Consider the following 9020-nt stretch of genomic DNA (forward strand, 5'->3'; position numbering starts at 1 on the left):
TGTATGACTGTGCTGGGGTGTGTGACCTGTGCTGGGGTGTGCGACCCGGGTTGGGGTGTGTGACTGTGCTGGGGTGTGTGACTGTGCTGGGGTGTATGACCTGTGCTGGGGTGTGTGACCTGGGGTGGGGTGTGCGACCTGGGGTGGGTGTGTGACTGTGCTGGGGTGTGCGACCTTGGCTGGAGTTTGTGATCTGGGCTGGAGTTTGTGATCTGGGCTGGGGTGTGCGACCTCGGCTGGGCCTGCGTGACCTTCGTAAGCCAGGCAGGAGGCACTGGGAGGTCGGTCAGTCTCTGCGTACTGCAAAATCCCGTGTGGGAGAGTGTTTTCAGGGCTCGGTCCCTCGTCTGCAATGGGAGTGAGGCACATGAACGGGGTCCGAAGGCAGTTTTCCATGTGCAGTGCAATGCTTTGCTCTCTCATGCTTTCATTGCTCTCAAAAGTGATAAGTATCGCCTCCGTCGGTCAGGCGGGCTCAGTGGCATCACATGCTTTCCTCACTAATTGGGCTTAATCCACTTGCTTCCGTTTCGGCAGCATTTGGCGGCCGGACTGGTGGCAGGAGGTGGGAAGAGCAAAGCGTGCAGAGAGGGCAGGCGGGTTTGCTGTTGAAGAGGTGGCGAATGTTTGATTAAGTCCCTCTCATGGCGGGGGAAAAAGCAGCAGCAGCAGCAATTAGCCAGGCCCCAGGAAGCACAAAGCAAACACCGCAGGGAAGATCTGGGCGATTTGGAGATCGGGAGGTCAGAAAAAGGCGGCAGCTGCCTCCTGCCCAGCCACCTCCCGAAATATGGGGAAAACCATGGTATCTGTGAGGAGAGCAGCAGATGCACAGTGTGGCTGATCTCACGTGTGCATGGCTTGTGTGTGTGTGTGTGTGTGTGTGTGTCCCCATTTACATGGCTCGTGTGTGTCCCCATTTACACCTTACGCAGGTGACACTTCCCAACACAACGTGGTCCCCAAGGCCTGYGGGCCCGTGCTCAAGGCTCCCCTACCATGCATTTCCCAGGGTTTTCCAGAGTTTTGGGGAGGGCATAAAACCTTTTTCTGCACCTGCTGCAACCAGCTGGTCCCTCCCTAGGACGTAACTGCAGGCAATAAAGTGTCTTTTCTGCAGACAGCTCTGGGCTGTCCATGCCCTGCACCTTCCACGTCCAAGCACCCCGTGGCAGGAGAGGCCTCATCCTGCCCTGCTGCAGGCTCTCAGGTGAGCTGTGCTCCRTGAAAGCATTTTGCAAAGAGGGAAACTGAGGCAGAAGGGAAGGAAACCGTGTTGCTGGAGTACTCCTTCCTGCGCAGCCACGCATCTTGCCAAGGAACGGGCAGGGAAAGGTTCTCTGGCGTTTTGCATGCACAAATTTTAGTGAGTGCTGGGGTGGACGGTTGCTGTTTCAGGGTTGACAGGAGCAAGGAGGGATGTGGCAAGGGGAGCCCAGCGGATTCGTGCCCGGTGGGACTGGCCCTTTGGAGAGGGCTGACTTTCACCCCATCCCATGGCCTCCTTGCACCCAGGCAGAGGCTCGACTCCAGCCCAGGACAGGGCTGTCCGGTGTGTGATGGGGACCATGACAGAGCGCCGCTCGGCCACAGGCAAGTCCTGAGCCAGCAGCTGGGAGCCGATGGGAAGATCAGGACCTGTATTTAGCTGCTGCTGTTTCCCTAGTGTCCAGGTCCTGGGCCAGGCTGGGCAGGCGGCTGGAGGTGACGCAGGTGCAGGGTGCCCCGGTGCCCTCAACGCTCAGGGCAAGTCTCTGGCAGAGACACCAGCAAGCCTCTGGCCTGCACTGAAATGCCTTATCCCTGCAATTGCACTGCTTTTCTTTTTTTTCTTTTTCCTTTTTTTTTCTTTTTCCCTTTACTGCTGTATCCAAACTGCTCTGGTATGAAGCTGCTGAAATAACCCAATGGAGAGGTCTGATGCGGTCGTTCCTTTGACTTTACGTTGTACTGAATTAGCCAGACACATGCTTGGGAAACCGGGGCTTGTACRCTACACTGATACAAGATTTATCTTCGTTTCGTGCCTCCCGTCCATTATTTATTTAAAAATGAATAATCTTCACTTGCTGTTTTCTTTACAAGATGGTTTCAAAGTGCTGAGAGACGAGACATCAATTTAATCTGTATTGCACCCACGGAAAGACTAAGGAAACTGTGGCAGGGCGAGTAGGAGCCCCTCTCCCACGGGCATGAGACCCTGACGGTGGTGCACGCTGCACCGCCGTGGCTGCCGTGCTGCACCACCTTCCGCCTCCCTCGCCTTTGGGTTTCAGTGGAAAACTCCCCCACGGCTCGGTTGTTGCCTGCATATGCCCACAACTGTCCCAGCTGACTGTATTTATCCATCCCCTGTTCATCTGGCTGCTGAGTGCCCTAGGGGTGAGCTCAAGGCGTGGGGAAGCCTGGCTGCTATTGGAAGCCCCGGGCAGGTATTTTAATCAATGCAATTCCAAAAAGACAGATTGACAGCAAAAATAAGCAGGACCTAAACATGACATGAGTGAAAGCCCCCAGTCAGGATAAATTAGTGCAGTCCTTTGTCACGACTGTCGGACGCAAGGATTTTCTACTCGCAGGCTGGCTCCAGCTTCATGGGGAATGGGGACCCTGCCTCCGCTGATGGATAGCGTCTTCTCCATCTCTGGAACGAGAACTTTCCTCCTTTAAAACGGGTTGAGATCAGTGTTAGCGTCTGGGCAGGGCCGCAGAGGGCCTGGCCGTCGTGCAGGGAGTGGGGCACGTGCTCAGAGATGCTGAGTTAAATCTGGGCCCTCGCACTTCCCTCCCGTTGCTTGTGGTGGGAACTGAGAGCTGATGACGTTCTGCGTTTGCTTGTTAGTAAATAAGATACGGTTTGGAGTCCTTCGCCAAAAGGCTGTCATCCACAGCCAGGGAGACCGGGAAGAAAGCCTGTGCCAGCTGGGAATCACCRCAGAGCTTTCTTGGATCTGTGGAAGAGGCAGCAAGGAATATCTTGTGGTCTAGACTCTGGTTTCCCCGGGGCTGTGACCCTCCAGCTCGGAATAAATTGGCAACCCAAGAGAAACACCCTGTGGGAGAGCCCGAGCTCCACCCGGGATTCCCCAGAGCCGTCTTCGCTTYGAGCGGGCGATGGAAAAGAGGCACGAAGGGACGTTTCCGTGCATGCAGGATGGGCAACAGTTGTATAGAGCCAGTTACATTTTTGAAAACTCCTTTTTATGGAGATTGCCAYTTCCAAAGGGAAACGTCCCAATGGTGGGCATATGCCCTGCAGCATCAACCCTGATTTTGAGTGAACGGTTGGGTATTGAAGATGTACGTGCTTGGGGCTGGTTGCTCTCGCTCTCTGCTAGTGATGAAGGACGCTCAGATTAGATAGCACCTTCGGCCTCCAAATCCCCGTGGCTCCAGTAGATGGTCCATTAGCAGGCAGGGGCTGCTTGCCAGGGAGCCTGGATGCTGTGGGGCAGCATCACTCCAAACACCTTGTTTCAGTGGGGTGGCCCTTTTTATTCTAGTTTTCTGGGTGAGCAATTCTTTAGGCAATTTCTTCTACCATCAGCTCAGCAGAAAATGACCCCAGGTCAGGCTCCCAAACCCTGCCTGTTCCTCYCCATCGTGTGCCCAAGCTGCAGCCTCAGTCCCAGCCAGCAAAGTAGGATGGGACCATGTACATGCCAGGAAATTCRGCTCTCGGATCAGCCTGGCTAGCTGGGAACACCCTGTGCAGGCACTAGCTGCAGACGCAACTTTAATTGCTCTTATTCAGTCTCCCTGAGGGGGGGCATCTCAGAATTATGTATATGAGGGAAATAAGGATATGGAAATGTTATGCTTGCTGATGCTTAATAACTGGAATATGCCCCTCTCAGGGCTGGAGAGCCTGCGGTGAATGAAAGGCTGCTCGGTCTCAGGCTCAGTGGGAACACAGGCAAAGTCTCTCAACAGTTTGCTTTACAAAAGACAAGATAATTGTGATCACTGTGTTGCCAAATTAAACTGAATTCAAAACCCAGAAACAGCCGTTTTTTGTCTGGGACTGGCGCATTTCACTGCTGTCTCTGCCTGTTAGGAATCTGGTGAGGGTTTGGCGGCTAAATCCCGCAGGGGATGTTCCCCTGCCAGAGCCGTTTGGATCATAAAGGCGTTCAGGACCTCACAAGTTTAATTCCCAGCGCCTTTTTGGAGAGCCRGATCTCATGCTCCCTTTTTTAAGTGGCGCTGCCCTGGGCCTACGGAGAGGGCAGGTCGTGTTGGACGGGCAGCAGGCACCCCGTCACCGCCGCGCGGCATGGCCTGGCTCATCCCACCGGCTCTGCCCACGCTGCCCTGGGCTCCCCTGCTGCCTCCTCCGTTGGAGCGAAATAAAGGAAAGCTTGGAAGGGCGCTAAGCCCCACGGCCCTCCGGGTACGGCCCTCCCGCATTGGAGATCTGCCTGTGCGTCCTTTTGCAGAGACACATCAGGAACTTCCCTACGGCAGGAGACTCTTCCCAGARGGAGGAAAATACCCAGCAATGAGCRCGTCAAGGGCTCCGGAGATGAGTGCCGGCATCTCACGGCTCGCAGGAGTTGCCTCAAGGCTCTGCCTCCCTACAGACGGTAAGGGGCAGGTGTCRGGTCGGTACCAGAGCGGAGAGATACTCGTAGCGCTTTCTGGGCTCCCTAAGGATGCRCTGAGGTCTTGGGTATGCGGAGAGACGTGGTGCCTCGCTCCCATGCTGCRTTTCCCTACACGTTTCCCTGGACAGCGCTTAAGAGCCAACAYGAGCCCAGATGTGTGACACAGCTGGAGCTTAAATGCTCTTCTCCCCCTAGCAGTGATGTGACCTTTAATTTTAGCTTCCTTGCGGAGGATGCACCGTGAAGGGAAGGTGGTGCGCGATACACAACTGCTCCCCTGCACAAACCGCCYGCAGGACCGGCCCCCAGCTAATGCACCAGCGGCTTGTCCCCTGGGCAAGGTGTGCCTTGATAGAGGCTCTGCAGCATCGTTTTATTCTGTTTAATGCATGGTCTCCCTTGTTTTTATTTTATTCATGGTATTAACACATCGGGCAGCAGCCAGACTGGCTTTTGCTCAAAAGAGGAGGGGAAAGCGTTTACATAATTCATTTAAATGAGGCACCAGGGGAAATCCAAATTGGACTTCCAGCATGTTTACAGTGCCACGCAGAGACCCATGATCCACATCTGGAGCCATTAATGCCTCCCAGACGGACCACAGAGCATGTATAATTAATTGTGGAGCAAAGCCATTGCCCRGCCTCCAAAGCAAATGCTCTCCCTCTCAGAGAGAGGCAGCTTCACCGAGCGTTGCTTCCCCGGGGTGCGGGGCATTGCACGCAGGCAGCCCAGGTCCTCCTGGACAGCCAGCACTGCACTATGGCCAAAAGGGGTTTATTGAAGTGGGTCTTCTCCATCTCCACCCAGTTGTGGCCAAGAAGTTCAGCAAACCTGCCCTAGGGGTAGAAGATGGCTGGGTAACCGGTTGAGTTAAAGCATGAGGAAGAAAAATCCGAGGTCTAGGAAAGAAGTCCCCACACTGATCCGGGGGCCTGGCAGCAGCCCCGTCCTCAAGACTGTGCGAGACTGCACCGTGCAAGTATTGCCTCTAATAGCTGGCAAATAATTAAGGAGGGGGCCAGAGGGTTTGAGGAAGATGAGGCTACATGTGGTGCCAAGGGATGGTGGCAGGTGGACACAGAGGATTGTGACTGAGGTCCTGGAAAAACGCGAGCCTTCTCATGCACGGCAGACAGGAGCTAGCTGCCTGCCCTGGCTGCCTTCAACCTCCACCATGAAAATGCCTCTGGAAATTGCTGTTGAATGGTGCCACAAGTGTTGCTGTACCTCCCGAGAGAAAGGGTGACAGAAGAGCCTTTGGAGATAGCCCTGCACCAGCCTGGCCTGAACCATCRCAAGGTTTGGCAGAGCACGCTTAGGCGTCAAGGCTGTGCCTTTCTCCAGCTCTGTGTTCACACATAAAATCAGGATTCCCTTGCTGGGCTTGCCCAGTATGGACAAGAAGGGGCTGCAAGGACTTTCTGGTGGTATTAGTGCCATCCAGAGCCCCGCAGAGCTGCTCTTCACTGCTGCACCCCTGCCATGGGGAGGTGGCCAGAAGGGGCTGAGATAYCTTGGAGAGGAGAAACCCAGTAAACCAAGGAAGATAAAACAGTACAGGCATGTGGGTAGCCCTGCACTGTGAGCTGGTCTCCAAGAGCCACGTCCATAAGCACTGTGCGGAGCCCGGCCGGTGGGAGCTGCCTCTGCCCCCAGCCAGCTCCAGGTCTCTCCATCCCCAGCATAGCTAATCCACAACCTGGACCTACTGCCCATGGTCAGTGGAGAACTGCCTTTAATTAGCCATCATTAATCCTAGCTATTAGCTGTTAGGTGTGCAAAGCCCATCCAGTGCCAGGTGAAGTAGGTGTCCTTTCATGGTGGGCTGTGGGGAGTGGGGATTTTTGCTGGGTTCAGCCCTGGCCCCACACCGTGRAACCTGTCTGCAGCCAGACAGAGAYGTYCCCAGGAGCAGTCAGCGTTCCTCCATTAGCTGAATTTTAGCATGCACCCTGGCTCAACTGCAGCTGGAACTGGTTAGCTGGGTCCCACTGTGACTTGCTGACATATCGGGTGTGTGGGAATGGGAACAGAGCTGGATGAGGGGAAAAACCAAAACCTGGGCCAGCTCCACCTGTGTGATTCAGCAGTGCCCAGCTGGGCACCGTGCTGCTYGCACAGGCAAAGCAATGCCCTGGGCTGGTGTGGCTCCTTCCTCAAGTCTAGGGACTGCCAGGAGAAGGTGTCACCGTCTCTGTCCCCCAGTGTCCCCCAAGGGTGCTGGGAGCTTTGCAGGTGGCTCAGCAGCATTTGGTGAGCTCATTTGGTGAAAATGTTGCCACGTTACATCACTGGGAGAATCACCTTTCATCAAGAGATAAAACTAGGCCTCTTTTTTGTGAAGCCACAGAGCCTTAAATTGATTCCTACCCATGGGGGATCTTCCTCTCCAATGGCTGCTCCTCTGCTGATGGCTGGCCAGGTGCCCTCTCGCCCGYCCCATCCTTGCCCTGCTGCGGACACTGCGCCGAGGGGACTGCATGGCCCCGCTGACCTCGTAGCAGGCCAGCATCCTTCACTATCATTTTTTGGGGGGTTTGAGACCGAAGAGGACCCTGCAKGCTCTGCCTCATGCTTCTGGTGCTGCTTGTTGGGTTAAGGCTGCGTTTCCTCCCAAGACATCTCCATTTTGTCTTGTAGGAACACGGAACAAGTGACCCCTGGTGCAACATGTGGCGAGGAAGGTTTGCCTCTGGGTAAGGCACCAGCTCGTGCTCCAGTGACCCTGGCCCTTCTTCCAGCCCCCTCTGTGCCCTCAGTGAATCATTCAAAGTGGGCAAGCCTCAGCTGCAACCTAGTTAAATGGGGCTGATCTTGCTCTCTTGGGTGCTTTAAAATTTCAGCTCTTTGAGGCAGAGCCTGCTCTGACCTGGGGAAGGTGCCAGCCTTGCTCCCAGGGTCTGGGTCACGGCTTGCAGTTTTTGGAGAGGCTGCCCCCCTGCTCCCATCACCCTGCCCTCGCCCCGGGCCCCTGGGGACACAGGCACTTCAACACCACTCAAAAACACGTTATTTCTAAACAACAGGGCAAGGAGCAATCTCTCTGTCTCCCTGTTGCTTTCTGGAGCTGCTTTCTCTACCTTCAGCATTGCTTCAAAGAGCAGAAGAGGAATGAGGAGGAAAAAAAAAAAGAAAAAGAAAAAGAAAGCTTGAACCCTGCTGCTAGAGAAACATCTGTATCTATAAATAACCGCTGATGTGAGTGGGAACAGACTGTATCTTCAGCATCTCCCTAAGGCAGCGGAGCAGCCTCGCCCCAGCTAACCTCATTCCAACACATGCTCCTGTAACACACACAAGTCGCTGCAGCTTTGGAGACACTTTTTGAAAAAAGAGCTGGTGTTTAAAAAGAAAAAAAAGCAAGCAAAAAAGCAAGCATTGTCTTCTTGTTTGCAGCCCAGGTGCAGCCACACTCCTGGAGCAGATCAGCCTGTAGCCCGTGTCCACCATCCCTGGGAAAAGGTGACTTGCTCTCTTGGCTATAACCTGGCCTTCCCATGCCCCTGCGGTTCTGCATGGACCCCGGGCTGCTGTCAGGAGACCCAGCGGCCCTGGCTGGAGTCCTCTCAGGCCAGTCACTGTTTTATGCTTCCCATTTCCAGAAAGCTCCCAGGCTCAGCTCTCTGGTCCTCCTTGGGAGATGAAGTCCCACTGCCAGTCCCCACCCTGGTCTCACCCATTTCCATGAGGCCAGGCCCTTAGCCCTGCACTGACCTTCTCCCTCCCACCAGCCCAGCTTGCGTGTGCTCAGAGAAACCCCTGTCTTAAATGCAGGYTCTCTGCTTCTCTGCGCACCAGGCTAAGGCTGCAATTTCACRACCAGTTTAAGCCAATCTAAATCAGTGCTGCCAGTTTGGAGCCATCTCAAGCAGAACCAGGGGTGCACAAAGGGTCCACACATCTGAAGTTCCTGTCTGCAGAAGTCAGTTCACAATGGGTAATACTCAGATGTTTCCAAGAGTCTATGGTCCTTCCATATGCCTATGCCACCCCCTGTTGCCCAAGAGCCATGGCTGCTATTCCAAGAAAGTGAACAGGAGAGGTGCCCTTCCCCAGCATGGGACCTGCTAGAGCCTCAGAATCTCAGAATGGTTGAGGCTGGAAGGCACCTCTGGAGATCATCTAGTCCAACCACCCCCTGCTCAAGCAGGGTCACCTAAAGCATGTTGTCCAGGATCGTGTCCAGGTGGCTTTGGAACATCTCCAAGGATGGAGACTCCACAGCCTCCCCGGGCAACCTCTTCCAGTGCTCAGTCACCCTCACAGTGAAGGAGTCTTTCCTTCCATTCGGATGCAACTCCCTGCGTTTCCGTTTGTGCCCCTTGACTCTCGTCCTGTCACTGGGCACCATGAGAAGAGTCTGGCCCCGTCCTCTTGACACCCTCCCTTCACCAACTTAGAGACATCGAT

Source organism: Apteryx rowi, unplaced genomic scaffold (assembly GCF_003343035.1).
Source record: "Apteryx rowi isolate R43461 unplaced genomic scaffold, aptRow1 scaffold_43, whole genome shotgun sequence".
Taxonomy (NCBI): domain Eukaryota; kingdom Metazoa; phylum Chordata; class Aves; order Apterygiformes; family Apterygidae; genus Apteryx; species Apteryx rowi.